This window comes from Poecile atricapillus, chromosome W, assembly GCF_030490865.1.
Source record: "Poecile atricapillus isolate bPoeAtr1 chromosome W, bPoeAtr1.hap1, whole genome shotgun sequence".
Lineage (NCBI taxonomy): Eukaryota > Metazoa > Chordata > Aves > Passeriformes > Paridae > Poecile > Poecile atricapillus.
In genome coordinates, this window is record NC_081288.1 from 98,488,540 (window position 1) to 98,509,125 (window position 20,586).

The 20,586-nt window shown below is 49.0% G+C and overlaps 1 long non-coding RNA gene across 1 annotated transcript in view; it reads right to left on the reverse strand.

Moving 5' to 3' along the window:
- Positions 1-15,689, reverse strand: part of LOC131591657 (uncharacterized) — a 51,216-nt gene extending 35,527 nt beyond the window's left edge. Inside the window, exon 1 of the long non-coding RNA XR_009280430.1 lies at positions 12,246-15,689. This is a non-coding gene — a long non-coding RNA (uncharacterized LOC131591657). The remainder of the gene's footprint in view (positions 1-12,245) is intronic.
- Between the last annotated feature and the right edge of the window lie 4,897 nt (positions 15,690-20,586).

Below are 20,586 nucleotides of genomic sequence, written 5' to 3' on the forward strand. Positions count from 1 at the left end.
TCAGTGAAGGTTCCCCCCAACGGGATGCTGACAGACCGGTCGGGCACAACAGTCTCGACTTTCCTGAAACACAAATTAAACACTAAAGACTGAGTAAATCTCCCCACACTAAGGGTCGAGGAAGCCTCCCTTTTTCACGTGACACGCGGCACTGTGAGAGCTGCTACGGGGAAATGAACTCCATCTTAGCAACACCCAAAACAGCATCGTTGGGGCCTGATTCTCAGCTGTCCTTTGCTGCTGAGATTGCAGTTATAGAAGACGGATTGGTACCTGCCCTTCACTCAAATCAACGTGCAGTCCCTAATTGTTACTATGGCATCTAGCTTATAGCTGCCAAATAAATTTGGCCGTACCAGAACCCCAAACTCAACCAGCCTAGAAGTAAAACAAGCCCCCGGATGGGGCAGAGATGAGTTAGATTCAGACCCAAGCAGGGACCTCAGCCAGTCATGTTCTATCCAGAAAGCAGACATATCACTGGTCAAGGAGCTGGGCGGTGCTAAAGCCTCGACCAATAAATGGTCTAGACCCGGGAGTTCTGAACCAACTATATAAGCAAGTTCCGAACAATAAACCAGGTTGTTTTCTCTGATGAACAAGAGGACTTGAGTCGTGGATTCTGTCTCCCACCCACGACCGGCACGTAACACCTAATTAATTTTCCTGTTCCTAAAATCTCTAAACCAACCAACCCCCTTCCACATGGAAGAATATGCCTTTTAGGCTTTATGATGTCAGACCTTGGCTGCCTGCCAGGGGCCCAACCAGCTGCTCTCTCACCGCCCCTCCTCAATAGGACAGGAGGAGAAAATAAGATGAAAAAGTTCCTTCAGGACATCGCCGCCTGCCAGATCTAAGGGCAGCAGGGAAATGCCTGCCCCAGACAGCGCTTTACCCTTTCTTAAATATGCTTACACAGGGGTGCCACCAGCTTTGCTGAGTTGCTCAGCTTTGGCTCCCAGGGAGTCTGGTGCCTAGCTGGTGAGAACTAGCCGTGTCTAGCACAGAGCAGACCCTGGCCTCTTCTCACAGAGGCCATGCCTTCAGGCCACACTCTGTGTCCAGTTCTCGTCCCCAGAATTCAATAAAAAGAGGCGGTCAGACTGGAGAGGGTCCCAAGGAGGGCCATGAAGAGTCTCACAGGGCTGGAAAACCTGCTTTTGCTGATACCTTTTCCGGCAATTCTTTAAGCGACCTAAAACACCCATTTGCACCAATTGGCATAGTCGGAGGGATGGCAAGAGATATCACTGAACACTTACAGAAGCAAGGAATAAGCCTAAGACCTAAATACTTGGACAAATCGGCTCAGCATGATCCAAAAGCTGTGGAGGAACATCTAAAAGCAGCTAGGGGCTGCATGAAGGCTAGCAATGACAAAGGAATTAGTTGCAAAATGTTAGGCACCTGCCTAGGCTCAGGGGGAACCTGCTCACAGTATTCCAGTACTTCAAGGGAGCCACATGGAAAAGACAAGGGACAACGGGCATAAGTTGCACCAGCCCCCATTGCCGGAGGTTTTCAAGATGTGATTGGACAGGGTGCTAAATAATCTCATCTAGGCTCCCTTTCCCACAAAACGCTGCACCAGATGATCTTTCGAGGTCCCTTCACACCTGGGCTGGTCTAGGATCCTACAATTCTCCAGTGGATCTGGGTTTCATAACCCTTGGCTCTCTTTGGTTTGGAGCTAAGTATCCACAACCTTGCCCGCGAGGAGAGACATAAAATTCCACCAGGTGCCAGAGACTTCTAAAACCTATGGCAATCACCCAGCATGCTGGTTTAAATGTAAACCGTCAGGAGAAATGAAACCCACACATCTACCTCAAGAGAGAGATTACAGGTCGGAGTTACAATTTACTAAACAGTTTACAATAAATACAATGATACAGAGAGAACTGGTTTTAACACACAAAGTCAGAGTATAAACTGGCACCCTGTTGGTCAGAGTGATGGTCACAGTCCAATCAAGTGGTGGTCACAGTCCTGTTGAAGTTATGGTCCTCCTTCGGATCTGTGGAGTGGTGGTGTCCAAAGTCTCCAAACCCAATGATTATATATATGCTCAGGTTCAGGTGGGAATGCTCAGCACCTGCCCCAGGGCAGGGAGTTTCACAGTGGAGGAACCCAATACTGTGAGTCATGGGATATTTTGAGAGTCTTTGATGCTCTAAGTCACTGCAGCTGCCCATTATCCTAGTGCCAGTGATTCCATTATGGCCCATTAGCAGAGATGACCCCTCAGGCAGGGTGGGAATGTGCTGGTGCTTCCCCAGAGGGGAGTTATCACTGCTGAGTCATTTGTGAGAAGAAGCACACTATCTTGCCTCGAAGGGTTTGCCTCTCTTTCCTTATTTCATTTAACACCCGTCTTGTAGCCTGAGATGTCAGGGGTGTGCACTGGGCAGCTACTGCAAGCGATCCATCAATAAAAGTTCACCAGGTATGACCCAGAGCGGGGTAAAATACACAGTTTGGTTATACCCACCACGGGTTAAACTTGTACCTTACTCCTTTAACCAGGACATTATCCACCCCAATGTATATCACCTACATCATGCCAAAATGAATACCTTTTCTTCAACTATATACATACATATATATATACACACAATGAAACATTACAGACAGTTCTCACTCAAAATTAGGTCCCCTTGAGGTACACAATGTGTTTCCCCATCTTTCTGCATTACCTACCAAGTGTAACCAGGTCCTTGAGCAAAAGCAATCCCATGTTTGGGTTTGCCTTTGTTTCAGGTGTGACTAATCCAAACTGTCATTCCTAACATACCTCTTATATGTACCACAGGGATTTTATCTCCATCTACAGTATGCAAGGGTTCTGATTGGGTAGGACCAGCTCAATTGATGGAGCCTCGGGTATTGACCAAACAGGTGTCCTTCACTGAATGCACCTCCCAGTGTCTGAAGGTTTCCCCGCCCATTGCATTCAAGGTGGGTTTGTAGCAGTCCATTGCATCGTTCAAGTTTCCCAGCAACTGGCGCATGGTAGGGAATATGATACACCCACTTAAAACCATGGCTAGCTGGACCAGGTGTCTATGAGGCTCTTTTTGAAATGTGTCCCATTTTAAGACCCAATTCTCTCTGGGGTGCCACGTCGCCACAAAAATTGCTTTTCCAGGCCCAGGATGGTGTTCCGAGCAGTGGCGTGAGGCACAGGGTATGTCTCCAGCCACCCAGTGGTTGCTTCTATACCGTGGTCAGCACATAGCGTTTTTCTTGGCGAGTTTGGGCAAGTGTGATGTAATCAAACTTGCCAGGTTTCCCCATACCTATACCTTGACCATCGTCCACCGCACCATAGAAGCTTCACCCACTTTGCCTGCGTGACTGCAGCACATGTCTCACAGTCATGTTTAACCTGTAATATACCGTCCATGATTGAGTTCACCCCTCAGTCACAAGCCCATCAGCATGTCGCATCTCTCCTCTGATGACTGGAGGCATCACAGGCCCACCGAGCTAGAAATAACTCTCCCTGGTGCTGCCAGTCCAGATCTAACTGAGGTACTTTAACCTTGGCAGCTTGATCCACCTGCTTGTTGTTACCATGCTCTTCATTAGCCCGACTCTTGGGTACGCGTGCATCTACGTGATGGGCTTTCGTGGTCAGCTTCTCTACCCGGGCAGTGATGTGCTGCCACATCTCAGCGGCCCAGATGGGGTTCCCTCTGCGCTGCCACTTGACCTTTCTCCACTGATCTAGCCATCCCCACAGAGCATTTGCTACCAACCATGAGTCAGTGGAGATGTGGAGTCTTGGCCACTTTTCTCATTCAGCAATATGCAAAGCCAGCTGGACGGCTTTGAACTCTGCAACCTGACTTGATCCAACTTGTCCCTCGGTAGTTTGTGCAACTCACCATGTGGGTCTCCATACGGCTGCTTTCCATTTCTGGTTTGTCCCTACAACATGGCAGGAAGCATTAGTGAAGAGGGCGTATCGCTTGTCATTTTCTGGTAGTTGGTTATATGGTGAGGCCTCCTCCTCACGTGTCACCCGCTCCTCTTCTTCTTCAGAAGACAGTCCAAAACTCTCACCTTCAGGCCAGTTTGTGATGATTTCCAAAATCCCAGGGTGATTAAGATCTCCTATCTGGGCTCACTCTGTGATCAGAGCGATCCACTTACTCCATGTAGCATTGGTGGCATGATGTGTAGAAGGAATCTTTCCGTTGAACATCCAGCCCAGCACGTGTAGTTGGGGTGCTAGAAGCAGCTGTGCTTTGGTGCCAATCACTTCTGAAGTGGCTCAAACCCCTTCATAAGTGATAAGCTGTCAGGATCTCTCTCTCAGTTGGGGTATAGTTGGCCTCAGATCCTTTGTATCCCCGACTCCAGCACCCCAGCGGTTGTCCTCGGGTCTTCCTGGGTACTTGCTGCCAGAGGCTCCAGGAAGGCTCCCTGGCTGGCTGCAGTGTAGAGCACATTTTTCACATCCTGTCCTGTCCTGACTGGCCCAAGGGCTACTGCATGGGCAGTCTCCTGTTTGATCTGTTCAAAGGCTTACTGTTGTCCAGGGCCCCACCGGAAATCGTTTTTCTTCCATGTCACGAGGTAGAGAGGGCTTACATTCTGACTGTACTCAGGGATATGCATCCTCCAAAAGCCCACAGCGCCTAGGAAAGCATGTGTTTCCTTTTTGCTGGTCAGTGGGGACACAGCTGGTATTTTGTTAATCACTTCCGTTGGAATCTGGCAACGCCCATCTTGCCACTTGACTCCTAGAAACTGCATTTCCTGAGCAGGTCCCTTAACTTTACTTGGTTTAATGGAAAAAACAGCTTTCAGGAGACTCTGGATGATCTTCTCTCCTTTCTCAAAAACTTCCCCTGCCGTGTTCCCCCGTACAATGATGCCATCAATGTACTGCAGATGTTCCAGAGCCTCACCCCTTTCCAGTGCAGTAGTCTGGATCAGTCCATGGCAAATGGTGGGACTGTGTTTCCACCCCTGGGGCAGTGGGTTCCAGGTGTACTGAAAACCCCTCCAGGTGGAAGCAAACTGTGGCCTGCACTCTGCTGACAAAGGAATGGAGAAAAATGCATTGGTGTTATGGGCTTAGGCTCCTCAGTGAGTTTCTTCCCATTATCATCGTGGTGGCAAGGGGAAGCTCCTAGATGAATAGCCAGCAGTCAAGACACAAAAGGAGTACATAATAGCCCTGGGATACCAATGCAATCGTTTTTTTTTGGAGGGGGGGGGAAAGAGGAATAGAGGGTTGGGGAGTTTTAGCTGGGGAGGTGGGCTCTTCCACTCAGGAGATCTGCGAACTGTCGCATGGTGCCCTGGGAGGTTGTGAGCTCTGACCTGGGACTTTGCTGCACTGCAACTCAGCACTACGACTGAGTTGTGCCTACCTTCCCCACCTGTGCCCGCTGCTGATGAGAAGATCCCAGCCGCCGGCCGTCTGCCACCCGCACGTCGACCACTACTAGCACTGAGACCAGCTGCCACCCGCGTGAGTTTGCAGGAACCTTTTTGAAAGGGGAAGCACCCCCTTTTCCTCTCTCATCTCGGTGCCAGCCCAGGCCACCTGGGGAGGTTCCGAGCTCGCATCGGAGAGGCTCCTGACAGCTGCGAATCAGTTACTGCAGCTTTTGCCTTGCCTCTCCTTGCAATGTCCTTCCGGGTCTTTGAAATACCCACTCCTGAGGTAATCTATGCCGAGGATACACAGGGCCTCTGGACCAGTCACGATGGGGCGTTTGTGCCATTCCTTCCTGGTCAAGCTCACTTCAGCTTCCAGTACAGCCAGCTGTTGGGATCCCCCTGTCACCCCAGAAACAGAGATGGATTCTGCCCCCACATTTCTCAATGGCATTAAAGTACATTGCGTGCCAGTGTCAACTAAAGCCTTATGCATTTTTGGGTCTGATGTGCCAGGCCATCGGATCAACACCGTCCAATAGACCCTCTCCTCTACCTGGCTAGAGGCAGGGCCCCTCTAGTTCTGGTCACGGTACTTATTGTTCCCTTCCTGTAAATATGATCTGGAGGTCCCTTCAAGAGGATTGGACAGAACATCATCACTCCTGTACTGCCGGGAGTATACCCTCGTGGACTGTACCCTCTCTCCTTAGCTGGGGGATGCCTGCTCCTAATAGCAGAGACTCTCGTCTGTGCTGGCGAGATATGGAAGACTCCCTCCTTAAGCTACTCTCTTAGTTTCTGGTAGCCCTCTTCAATTTTCTCTTCCAGGCTCCAGACATGCTCAGCCAGTTTCGTTTCCACAGGCGAGACGTGGGCCCGTAACGCGGCGGCGACAGTGTCTTCATAAATGCTGAGTTTACTAACCAATGCACCCACCTTATCTTCTCCCTCCCTCCATTGCAGCGTCGCTAAGTATCAGGAATATATTTCTGACCCGAGCCGAGCAAATTTCAGCCACATTTGTGATGAGTACTGGACACCGCCAGGACTTTTAGGGAATCCCTTGTCCTCTGAAAAAAACTATCTCCAGCACAGCTAATTCCCTCGGGCATCGGATACCTTGCTCCATCATGTTCCACTGTCCTTGCTGCACATGGAGGTCCTCCTTACAAAGGTGTCTTTCCCTCACACTTGACAGCAGTCGTCGCCAGAGGCTGAGAGTTTCCTGTCTTTTCCCGATCCCCTGGTCAATAACCACACCCCGCGACAGGGATCCCAGTTGCCTGGCTTCACTACCATCTAGAATCGTATCATTAGCCATGGCATCCCAGATTCGGAGCAGCCAGGTCAATATGGACTCATTTGCCTCGCGTGTGAACTCTCTGTGCAGCACGTGCAGCTTGCCCAGGGACAGGGATCGAGTGATGTTTTCTGGCTCTGGCTCTTCTGCCGGATGTGAAGGTCCCGCCTCTTCCTTGTCATTCACTATGCGGATTTGCTTTTCTGAATGAACAAGGGCGACTGCTACCAGCTTAGGCTGTCCTTTAGGTTCAGCAATGGTTTGCGTGCATACGGTGCTTGTTGATTTGTTTCCTTTTCCCTCTGGCTCAGACGTGGTTTGTGTGGACATGGTTTGTTGCTGCTGGACACAAAATGAGTCACACGGACACAGCTCAAGGTGTGGTAAAGGAAGGAGAGAACTTTATTTCTTCTCTCAGAATTTATAGGTTTCTGACCACGGCCAGGGATTGATTGGATAGTCAGGATAACACCTTCCCAACCGCACTGGCCGTGAGAGATGTCCATCAAAAGACGTGTATCAGAAAGAATGTATACATATCTATGTTTACAGTTACTGTCCTGGGAAAGTCTTTAGAAACTATGTCAGCAAGCTCGATAAACTGAAGTTTTCAGGGTGAAAATGGTTCCTGCTGATTTGTTTCTTTTCTCCTCCTCCTGAAAGTGTTGTACCATACCGAGCAGTGTCTGGTAAGCAATGGCCAGGGCCCAGCATGTTGCTGTGAGTTGTCCATCTCTGGAGCTGTCAGAGCCTTTTCCCTTCACATAACTTATTATTTTAACAGGGTCCTGAAGTTGTTCAGAGGTGAACTTCCAGAACATCGGAGGAGAGAAGTTTTCCAAATACTGGCCCATCTCCTTCGACATCCCATGCAACTCAGGATTATCTACTCCCAGGGCAGGCCTCCAGACAAATTCCCTAGAAGCCTCTGTCCTGACTCTAAGCATGGTGTAGACAGTGCAAGCCGTATAGAGAAAACTTAGCAGAACTAACAAGAAGATTATGCTGTCCTTAACATCAAGAGGGAACTCAACATTCGTAAAAACTGTTGTAGCGGGCCTAAAGTGCTGGAAAAAAACATTCTCTCCTCTTCACCCCACAGGCTTGATGCCTTATATTTTTCAAATCCTGTACTGCATTAGTGCATAACTCTAAACTCCATATAAAGGGTTAGCTAACTGTCTTCACATTTTGGTCCGACAAAACAATCCCTCTAGGCCTGAGATCCAAGGACACCCTACTGCCTCAGGCCACGGAAAGTATAAACAAAGGTGAAATGGGGGAAGGGGGGCGGGGAAGAAAACTGGGGGAAAATGACTTAATTACGTGAAGCTGTAATTGGAGGATCGACCCCTGATATGCAAATGGACGAAACTTACATCTGTCTGAAATTCAAACTCGTGACCATCGTCCATCTTGGGTGTAGCCTCTGAGGCTTCTGACTGCCCAAGGTGTACCTTTTGAAGGCCTTTAATAAATACCTACTTTTATTCTCTTAACCTTGTCTAGCTCTCTGTTCCAGATAGCCACTCCAAAGCACGAGGCTGGGTGCGATTATTAATGAGGCCCCAGAGGTAGCAGCCCAGACTAGGACAGGCAAACAAGACTGAATATACATTCCAAATGAAACTCATTGCCTCTGATGTTACCATGCCATAAACGCAGTAAATCACCAAAGCAATTTTGATTCCTCTCCTGATCGTAAAGAGAGCATCATGATGGGCAAATACTTTCCCCTATGCAGAAATATGTACAGGGCACAACATGCACGTGAATACACCGAGAAACATGATAATCAGGAAAGTTTCTATACCCCAATACACAAATGCTTTAGAACAAAACTGTAATTCCGACCTCTCTCTCGCCTCACGCTGGGCGCCAAAAGATGCGCTGGTTTAAAAGTAAACCGGCAGGAGAAATGAATCCCATTCAACTACCTCAAGAGAGATTACAATCGGTCAGAGTTACAATCTACTAGAGATTACAAAAAATACAATGATACACAGAAAACTGGCTTTAACCCACAAAGTCGGAGTACAAATTGGCACAATGTTCCTAAGGTGCGGGTCACAGTACTGTTGAAATTCTGATCTTCCTCCAGATCCATTAAGTGGTGGTGCTGTCCCAAGTTCCCAAACGCAAAGATTACATATATGTTCAGGTTCGGGTGGGAATGCTCAGCACCTGCCTCAGGACAGGGAGTTTCACAGTGGCAGAATGCAATACTGCAGAGTCATGGGATTGTTTTGGAAGCCTTTGATGGTCTAAGTCACTGCAGCTGCCTATAATCCTAGTACCATTGATTCCATTATGGCCCATTAGCAGAGATGACCCCTCAGGCAGGATGGGAATATGCTGGTGCTTCCCCAGAGGGGAGTTATCGCTGCTGAGTCATTTGTGTGAAGAAAAAGAAAAACACTACCCTGCCTGTGAAGGTTTGCCTCTTCTCCCTTATTTAACACCCATCTTGTAGCCTGAGGCGTTGGGTGTACAGTAGACAGCTACTGCAAGTGATCCATCATTAGCAGTTCATCGGGAATGACATACAGGGTGATACAATACACAGTTTGCTTACATGCACATAGTGCTAAACTGGCACCCTACTCCTGTAACCAGGACACCCAGGTCCAACAGGAGGTGGATGCTTCCAACACAGTGCACCATGGTGAATCCACCCTTCGAAAGCACGCATGTAGCCTCACACACAGTATCTTCTACAGTTTTAGCAGCAGCCTACATGAGCTTTTTGTACATTGGCGTGCCACTGCCAAAGAGCTAAGACTTGGCGTCCTACAAGACGGGAGAGACTGCTAAGCGCTTCCAGCTTCACGCTTCCAACAAACAGGCAAATCACCATCTATCTCTGAAATGCTGCTATCAGGCTGAAACATTCCACATACTTGCACTCTGGAGAGACAGTGTTTGATCTTGCAGAACTACTTCCCCTCAGTAAGACGCACAAGACGGAGATGATATCCCCATGACAAATCTTTATTGTGCAACTGCTGCTCAAAGCTTTTATTACCGTCCACAGACACACGGCAAAAAAAAATTAAAAAAAAAAAAAAATTACACATCATCAAAAGCTGCTAGATTGATGGGCAACAGACGAAATCCATTCAGTGGCGATTTGTACACGTGCAGCAACTCTTGCGGAGCCAAAATCTTAGCCAGGCGGCCAGCCCAACTGACAGCCACCCGGAACGGGTAGATGTATGCGATAGACAGGCTGCCCACCCTCGGGCCCTTCATCCACAACCATCCGGAATCCATTGGTCAGGCCCAGGTGAGCAACACACATGTCACCAACAATCATTACATGCCCAAGAAGCTGGAGAAGGAAGTACAAACCCAAAAATAAGTAAAATAAAAAGAAAAAGGGAACACACAAAGAGGGGAGAGAGCAGGAAGGGAAGGAACGAGAGCAGAGAACCACCCAGAGAAAGCAGCTAGCCAATTCCTCGCAATTCAACCATTGCATGTCAAATTAATGTCCGTCTGACCACCGGCAACTGAAGCTTTCCAAGCAAAACTACAAAGACCGATTATGCACGCTATAGGGGCAAAAGAGAGCTAGGCGACTTTTCTGAAGATAGACAGCAAAGGACTACAAAACAGCCACAGAAGCTGACTTTGTCTCTGGGTTAAAGCCCCCATTGTGTCTTCGGGACACATAACCAATCCTGGTGGAAAAAAAAACTTTAGGCTGCCTTTTGCGTGGGTTTACAAAGTCTTTGAATGTGGTTTTCATAGATAAAAGCAAAGCATCCAGCACCTCTCAAGCATCTTTGCCCTTCCTTGCCCCTGACTTGCCAAAAACCATAAGCCCTCTTCTCTGTGTTAGAAGAACTACTACTTCTCTTACTCTAAACCACGACAATAGGCACCAGGCTGCGCTCCCAAACAACACTGCATTATGCACCAGAAGTACATACCCAGGGACCAGCACTGCTTCTAGTCAAAAAGCTCAACTCCATTACAAGCTAGAGGCAAAAGATGATAGCGCCAGAAAACCCAAAGTAGCCTGCTGTGCCCTATCAAGAGTAAAACGGGGGTGGGGGGCGGGGGGGGGGGGGGGGGGGGGAAGGACGGGAAAGAGTCTAGTAAATGAGGAACTATCTACAGGTACAGTTTAGCATACAGAAAACTCCCACAGTACTTACAGATCCACCAGAATCTCCTGCTTCAGAAAACCCGATAATTGGCTCCTTAGGCATGACTAGGAAAAGCATCGCGTCTAGGGGCAAAAGATAATGGAACGCACGGCACTGGAGGAAGAGTAAACAGTTAAAACATAACCGGCTTCATAGAAAAGTAATAGCTTATGCCAACCCATCCACCCCGCTGAACTCCTACAGAAGCAGATTACCAGATACCCCAGACACAAGCCAGAACATTGATTGTCCTCGTGTGATTATAATGCTTTCCATACCTAAAATACAATATATTTACAGAACCCCCTCCAGAAGTGGAATTCGTCATGCAAGACGATGGGGGAAGGAGACAGGCCACTACTTGCAATTAACAGCCTCCAGTACGTTTTAGTTCGGGCTGATTCTTTCCTAAGAAGTTTTTCTATTGGATGTGGTCCACGCAGAGACTGCAGACAAATGGCTTAACTGAATCATCAAAGAGTTTAGTGAAGTGGAAGAACAGCGGCCATTCATTTCCCACAGGACAGGGAGCTCAAGCATCGAACCCACACACACACATAATGACAGGAAGCCTGCAAGTGCATAGGACCAGTCTGTCTCCTATACTGCATGCAAACCCTACCTTCAAAAGCAGAAGGCATCCCTAACTGCTAACTTTCAGCATTTTAATAACTAAATCACATGGGAAATTACCTTAAAGTTAACATCGCATAGGCAACGGCTGCATTGTTTTCCCCCCGGTCTAAGCAGCTCATTCTAGTTTTCAGTACCAACACTCGTGACCCTTTGCAAGTATGCTGTTATCACGGTCTTACTTCTCCACAGAAACAAGTTCTGGAAAGCTATTGCAGCCTGCAGGATGACAACTTCCTAATTTTTTTTTTTATTTTTTTTTTTTAAGAAAAACTAGAGGAAGCCGTAATTCCTTGCCCCAATAATCCAGTTTAGGGGTTCAGAACCAAAGCCTAGCACAGCGAAGCTGCGAAACCTCTTCGATGCTGTTAGGAGACACATTGAGACCAAGTAACCGTCGGAGGTCCTCCTCTACGCGCGCACACGACACGGTGGGGGTGGGATGCGAGGCGAGTCCGGACAACACCAGCAACCCAGTACGCCCGCGGCAGCCGGAGGGGTGGGGGTGCGGCACAGAACAAGCTTAGGGGATGGTGCAGTAGAGAGCGCCACAACCCAGAGAGGCCCCGTCCGTCCCGCGTCCCTGCACCCACCCGCAGCAGCAGCAGCAGCAGCAGCAGCGCCGCCGCACGCCCTGACGCGCGCCCGGGTAGTGCGCACCGTCTGTCCTCGGCTTAGATGCCCCGCAAGTGCGAGAGGAGGGGGAGGGAGGGGGGAGGGAAGAGGAGCCGCGCACAGAACAAAGCCGCGGCTACCTCCTAGTCCTCGTCGCTGACGATACCAGAGAAACGCCTTGCCGAGAATCTTTCCGAAGACAGTAGAGGCGCCACCAGGAAGAGAGGCCAGCACCCCGATACTCTCGTCAGCCAAGGACAACGCCCGTGTCCGCCCCGACACTTCCTCCACTAAGCCGGGCCCTCCGCGGCGCCCATTGGGCCGACGGATCGTGGCCCGCGTCTCGATTTGCTGACTCGCCTGTCTTTTTCGTTTTTCCCCGCCCCCTTGGCGGGCCCGCCCTCGTCGACCTGGTGCCCGCGGGGCGCGGAGGGATCTGCCCCGTGTAGTGCTGCGACCCTGAGGGCGGGCTACGAGGTCGCAGAAGAGGCTGCAGTAGCTACAAGTACTATTTCTTGTTATTTGTTACCGCATCAAGCCCACCCCAAAGGTGCCTCTGCCTTTTTGGTGCTGCTCCCTCCAGTCAAATGACTGCTTTGGCCAAGCCAGGGCAGGCCTGGCCTTAGCTTCTCAGGACAGTTTGAAAAACCAACAGAAGTTGCTCTACATTGTTTGATGAAAGCCCCACTTCCATTGCAGACGTTTCTGAGCTGCACGTCTCCTGGAAGAAAGCAAAATACAAAGCGTGCGTTTGACACTGCTGGCTTGAGGGCTCAAGATAGTAGGATTTGCGTTAAGCTGGATAGGAGGCTTTTAGAAAAATAAGCAGTGCCCTCAAAGCTGCCCAAGGGTAGTCTGTGGTGCCCTGCACCCTCGTGGGACAGTGAGCACCTTGAACGTTCCACACAACTGTCTTGTAACATATATAAACCCTGCTTTCCTCTATATCAGGCTCAGGATATCCTTGGCTGCCTTTGTGGCAAGGGCACATTGTCCTATTTTGCCAAGCTGCTTTCCAGCTGTGAAAAACGAGGTTCACATAAGTTTTATAGAATTTAAAAGTTTAATAAAAAACAATTAGGAGAAAAAAATAAAGTATACAGATACGGCCGGGTGTCTCTGCATTCAGCCAAGAGAGCACACCTTACTAACAAAGGATTGTCCCTTAAAAACAGAATCCTACTACATATCCATAAATTCTCATACATATTCATACATTCTTCTTAGGATCTTTGGTGTTCTTCTGTTTAGTTTTCTCTTGCCCCCTTCCCAATAGATCAATCCTCTTGGCGCCATTGAGATTTACATTCTCTGATACCAGGAATGCAATAAATTCCTCCCCCAGAGCTCTGGACACTGCTGTCTTCATCTGGATAAGATAGTTTACAAATGCAGGAGTCTCTAGCTATTTTTTCCTCAGTCTTTGGGTTATACAAACAAAGGCAGTTTTTATTTTAATACTATGCCATAACCTAACATATATGTATTATACTACTATTTCTAAATTTCATCAATAACAGAAATAAAGAAAACTATATTAATACAACAAAATTTCTCATTCTTATACACATAACATTCATTTTAATATTTGAGAAAAGCCAACAATATAAAATGTATCTATAACACAGCCTATCGGCCTCCAGCATGTACTGGTGCATGGGGTTGTTCCTCCCCAGGTGCAGGACTTGTGTATCCACAGGTTCCTCAGGTGGTCTCAAACATGATCGTTTCCTACAATGGAAGGGACTTTGTTCCCCAAGTCCCTGCCTTGAGGTTCAGGGTCTCAAGAGGTTTGGTAACGGTGCCGGTGAAAACAGAGGAAAATGAATCGCCGAGTACCATTCAGCTCCAGATTTGCCTTACATTTTCTGATCCCATCCCTACAGATGTGAGCAGCATCTTTAGATTCTTCCCAGAATGCGTGGCCCCGCTTCCACTACCTATGCATTTCCACTTTGTGCTTCAGCTCGACCAGAAGAGAAGGTCGTTACTCAGCCTCGCTCATCTCCTGCCTAACGTGCCTGATTTCTTATGTCGAGCTCATCCTCTTAATCTGGTGGCCTATAGTAGATACCAACCACAAGGTTTCCTTTGTTGGCTTGTGTGGGATGATGACCATGGAGCCAGGAAAGGGCTAAGGCTTCCTATATATGGCCTAAACCGTGTACCCTCCACACTATCTTTACTGATGGAGATCCACATAGCTGACATCAAGAAGGGACAATATGGCCAAAGGAGGAGTTCATGGGCAGCTAGGATAGTCCTCTTCTGGCTCTGATGAACGGCATGAAATGGAAAGAAGTCTTAAGAGCGGAACTTTGAAGGACACCAAGCCCAAAAAAGCAACCTTTGCCTGATTAAGGGTCATTTAAGTATTAAAACGCACACTCATGCATACGCTAATAAGCTTACTGAAGTACATGCTACCACATATATGATTGTATTACTCAGCTCTCCGCTTAGATCGTGCTATACGTAAGGAGGAGAAGATTGGGCTGTATATAAGGAGGGTAGAAAGTTCATCTAGGTAGCAGGAATTCCCAAAAGATGTCGGAGACAGTTGCCGGTCTGTTCTCTTCTCCCTCCTCCCAAGTGGGGACGCCCTCTTGGGAAGCTTCTGCATACCATTGCTATTATTAGTATTGCATGGGTTAACACGATGTTATTAGAGTTCTATCACAGCTAGTGCATTTCTCAATGGCAGTTCCAAATCTCTATTTCTGTAACTTCAGAAAACCACTCTCTTCCTGAATCTGTGCTCGCAAAGCTTCTTAGAGAAGGCAACCAGACTTATAGTGCTGAATTGGTTGTAATCGGAAGTTAAGCCTAACCCCATCCAGTCCCTCTGATCTCTGAGGACCAGCTGGGACGCAAGGGGATTCATTTTCTGACAAATTTCTTACTCTTAACGCAACAGCTTGGCCTCTAATTTTCACACATAAGCTCTCAACCTGTTCACCGCTGTCTTTCAAAGACAGCTCTGTACAGGAAATCCCTCCTATTTTTGGTTTACGTAGAGGGCCACCTCCGCCTCTCCTTGCTTCTGACCAGTTTATAGCCATTGATTGCAGAGCTCCAGTCATTTGAGTTGTCCCAGCACATTTCTACTATAGTGATTACATGGTTAGCTTTCCGGCTGCACAGTGGTTTCCAGCTCCTCTTTCTTTCACATACTGCGTGCATTGGTACAGAGGCACTTCTGTGGGGCTGTTGACTGCGTCACTTTTTTGGACAAGGATCATGCCCCAATTCTTTTGCAGCATTTCTCAAGTATTCCCCTCTTGTTCCCAACACATCACCAGCCCCTGGCTCTTCTCTGTTGCTCAAAACTCCATCGTCTTTCCTCGCTGAGTCTCCTTTAAAGCCTGCCTTGTGAGTCTAACCGGCTTACTGGCAAAGACGATCTTGCCCCGCTTGGTCGTGTGAATCCCATCACCTCCCAACAGACCTGGCTTCTTAAAGGTAGATCCATGATCATAAAAGCCAAAACCTGGAGTATGGCACCAGCTACGCAGCCCGGCATTCAGCTGTTCAGTCTATCTCCTCCTTCTTGGACCCCTTCCTCAGACCGGACACCGATAGAGGAGACCATCTCATGTGTATCGGCGATGAAGAGAGACTGGGCCAACTGACTCTGTGGTCAGGATCTGATCCTGCTGTGGGCTACGTAAGCTTATATACCATTCCAGGAAGGCTAGTATTTTTTTTACTACAATGATTGGGTTAAACATCAAAGAAACATACTGATATACATTCTTTTTTCAATATTGATTCAATCTTCTTTTTGTCACCAGGCTTGATTTAGTCTTCTTGCAATCTTCTAAGCTCTGTTTGTTCCTGTCAAGGCATCATGCTTATCAGATCTCTTATGGTAATCAAGTCCAAAGTGCTTTCTGATTTCACCATATCTCCCCCTTCCTTTTCTTCCAAAAATATTCCCTTGATGACTTTATTAATTAATCTCTGGGCACACTGAATTAAACAAGGTATCAGAGTTAACACAATTATTATCAATATCAACACATGCATGCCTATTTTAAACAAATCTTTTTGCCAGGATGTTAAACCCTATCCACTAAACAGGTTATCTAGCCATGATCCAGATTCTATTCTTAGTTTAAGAACACTTTTTTCAGTTGCTGTATGCTTTTATGAATTGACTCGGAATTGTCTGTCAGATTCATGCAGCACATTCCATCAAAATCTGCACACCCATGACCTTGTGCTAGAAGCAAGAAATCTATTGCTGCTCTATTTTGCAAAGTAGCATTTCTGATACTCTCAACATCTATTAATAAGTTTTATAAGGCCCAGCTGGTGGTATTCATTTGTTTTGCAAGCCAACAAGCTAGTTTATTTAACTGACTTCAAGTCTTTTTTGCAGCCAGTCCTGGCAAAAGCAAAGAGGCCCAATTCACCTGAGTCTCAGTCCACCAAGACAATTTATCATCTCAGTATTCATCAAATGCATATAAATTGCACCTTATTCTGCCTGGATATTTCTGCTGTAAAATCATGGATGTATTAGGTGTCAGCACAGTCAATCGTCCCTCTGACTGCAGGGACCTCCTTTTATGTGTGAAGGGATAGCAGCCCAGGCCCGATCTCCTCAAACCAAAAATATTCCTGAGGCCAGCTGCAGGGGGGCATTACTGGATTTAGAAAGACTGCCAGAAGTGTAATTGCACCAAAAGGTTTGATTCTTATACACAGGGTGATAGGGAGAAACATCCCAAGCTTTAGACAGATTTTTTCCTGTGTATTTAAAGTTAACACAAAAATCTGTTTTCACAGACCCCAGGAGCTCTAACTCTTGGGGCTCCAGCAGTGCTTCAGGAAGGTAAGGGAGACATCCACACTGCCTCACTGCCTTGCCTGGCTAGGACTTGTTTGAGCGTCTGGTGTGTACGCTCAGTCACAGCTTGACCTGTGGGGGAGTGGGGGTTGCCAGTTTTGTGTTCCACTCCCCACTGCTGGATAAATTCTAGTAACTCTTTGGATTGATATGCTGGGCCATTATCAGTTTTAATTTCTTTAGGGATTCCCAATACTGAAAAGGCTTGAACTAAGTGTTGTTTGGCATGTACTGATTTTTCTCCTTCATGAGCAGAGGCATACACTGCCCCTGAGTGTCGCCCTGAAAACTCAGCTTCTGAGCTTGCTGACTTAGTTTTCTAAGACTTTTCCAGGACAGTAACTGTAAACATAGAGATATGTATGCATTCCTTCTGTTACATGTCTTGTGATGGACATCTCTCACGGCCAGTGCAGTTGGGAAATTGTTATCCTGACCATCCAATCCCTGGCCATGGTTAGAAACCTATAAATCCTGGGAGAAGAAATAAACTTTCTCTTCCTTTCACCACACCTCGAGCTGTGTCCATGTGATCTATTCATCGCCAGCGGCAACATCTGGTGACCCCTGACGTGTGTTGAAGGTGATGTTGCGAGGTATTCTCTGTCTGGCCTGTAGCTATGGCTGCTTTTGGGTTCTCTCCTACTGAGGCCCTGGTTGTAGGGCTGTGGCATGCTGCTCTTGATCGGGCACGGATTGATGTTTTCGATGCTGACTTTCGGCAATTATATACTTATGGGAGAGCGGAAGGGCTTTTCCCTGTGGTTGAGGCGATTCTTTCAAAGCTGGCTTGGGACGCATTAGGCGATTCCCTGGTCGAGGCTCTGGTGGTATATTGGGACCCCCTTCTGGCCTGGCTGCTGGGGATCTGGCGACGGTGCGACCGCATTCTGAGGCACTGCGTGTCCTCTTATGCCAGATCAAGAGCTGCTTCCTCTGCCCTGGGTGAGAGGTCTGGATCTGGCCCTGGGTCCGGCTGTGGGAGCGGGGCGGGGCTCTCCCTCTCCCCCAGTGTCACGGATCTGGGGGGCGGCTGTGTCTCGGGTCCCGAGGTCGGCTGCCCCGGGATCGCCGGGGCCCCCAGCAGGTTGAATGAAAGCTCTGCAGAACAGGTGGGCGTAACCCCACCTCGTCCGACGTCCCGGAGGCGTAAGCTTGAGGGGGGGTTGGATCCTTGCCAGAGAGCCATCGGGGGTGCTGTGGAACTGGAGGGCGTAACCCTGCCTCAGCCAGCCCCCCAGCGGTGTTAGCCTGGGGCGGGGTCGCCTCCTTCGTGTGCTCTCCCAGAGCAGACTGATGAGGGGCTGCCTGAATGGGGGGTGGCGCCGCCCCTGGGGGATGCCTCAGGGATGCTCCCATGTCCCTGCTGTGGCTGGGCTGTGCCCTGCCCTGTGGTGGGGGACAGGATGAGCCCAGGCTCCACACTAGCGGCCGTGCATCTGCACACTGTTCCAGTGGAGGAGCGGCTGGCGCCGCTTTTTGAACCTTTCGCCCCCGAAGAAACGCTGTCCGAGTGCTGACCCCCCCGCGCCGGATTCGTGGGGCATGGGGATGGGTGCTGCAAGTGGGGCGGACGCCGGGCTGGGTTCTGCCGGCCCCATGCTGCGGGTTTCCCCTCCTGCAAGCCCGGGTTGTCCCCTGGCAGTGGAGTGGGACAGTGCTAAGGCTCCGCGGGCTGTGCCTCTACCGGCGCCCCGGTCCCTGCCCCCGCACTGGAGGCGGGCCATGCCGAGCTGGCTCCAACCCACCCCGCCTCGAGTTCCCGGGCATCGCCCGAGCCTGTGACTGGGGAAGGGACTCCCCTGCCGCTTCCTATGGCCACAGCGGATCGGGATCCTGAGCTGGTTACTGTTGGCTCGGGTGGTGCTGCCGCGGGGGCGAAGCTTGTGGCCTCCACAGGCAAAGGGTCCCAGGCTGCTAGAGCCTCTTCGGCTGTCCTGTGGACTTTGTCCCCCTGTCAGACGACTGTGCAGCTGCGCGATTAGGCTCAATTTTTGGGCACTGTTGTGTCTTCTGGCCAGATGCCTGGCCCTATCTCAGGGAACTCTGTGAGGCAGGACGCAGCAGGCGAGGCTGCTCCTCTGCAGGGGTATCAGGCATTCCATGTGCTTCAGCATGCTTTTGGTCCGGTGGGTGAGGGCATGAGTTCTCTTCTTGTGGCGTGGTTGAATACCACTGCTCAGGGCACCATTGTTCACCTAGGGGACATTGATTCAGATTTCCTGGGGTGCATTTCTGCCATGGGTTCCACACTGACCCCTCCTGTTCCTATCCCTGCGGGACCCACACTTGCTCACCTTGTGCCTTTTGAGTCTTGTGTTCGCAGAGCTGAGAACCAGCTGCAGGGAAATGGTGGCTTCGGGTTCCCTGGACCTCCCTGGGTTCATTGGACTGCTGTTCTGACAGCCAGGGATCGTCCTGAACGGGTCTGCACCCTGTCCATCCTTGGTGAGATGCTGTCAGAGATTAGGCTCTGCGGGCTTCTTGACACTGGCACGGACATCACGATTCTCAGATTTGCTGACGGGCCCCCGGAGCAACCCTTGGACCCAATGCTGACACATTCAACGCAAAGAAGAAATTGAGACTGACTCTTTGTTCAGCAGATTCTGTTGTCATCTCTCATGATAGACTAGTCACCCTCCGTAAATTGGTGCAGGAACAGTTGGATCATGGTGATCTGGAGCCTTCGACCAGTCCCTGGGACATTCCTGTTTTCTGTATCAAGAAGAAGTCTGGGAAATGGAGGTTGCTACAATAATTCCAGAAAGTCAATGCTATGATGGAAAGCATGGGGATGTTGCAGGCTAGCATGCCTTCACCTGCCATGCTTCCTGCTGATTGGCCAGTCCTCATTGTGGATCTGAAGGATTGTTTCTTTACAATTCCTTTGCATCCCAATAACAGACCAAAATTTGCCTTTCTGGTGCCAGCTATCATTAATGCTGAGCCCACACAGAGATATCAATGGAGATTTTGCCGTAAGGCATGCGAAAATTTGCCAGCATTTGCCGATGATATGAGGCTCTAGCCCTCTCTGGAGTTTGCGAGCAGTTTCCTGCTGCTCGTCTTTATCCTTATATGGATGACGTCCTGGTGGCTGTGCCCATCCAGGATGACTTGCAGCGGATACAGCCTCAGCTGTTCCCTGCCTTGCCTTCTCATGGGCTGCAAGTGACTCCAGAAACAACCTCCCTGAAATTATTTGAGGGTCAAAATAATTTTTGGGACGAACAGTCCAGCATCAGGAGGTGTAATTTTTTTTGCATTCAGACATGCATGAATGCATGCAGACACTGCATGAATGATGTCCAGATATTGATGGATTTTTACATGGTTGTGTCCCTATATGGGACTGACCACGACACGACTGTCTCCCTTGTTTGGTCTGTTAAAGGGGGACTCTGATTTAAAGTCACCTCCGACACTGACCCCAGAGGCACAGTAGGTGCTGGAGGAGGTTCTGTGAGCAGTTTCTGCTCGTCAAGTTTATTACACTAGTCTTTCTATTGATGTCACTGTATTTTTTCATTGCCACTCCAGATTTGCATTTCACAGGTATCATTAGCCAATGAAATGATGAATGGTCCTGTTGGAGTCTGAAATACAGACTGTGTGCCCTTGTT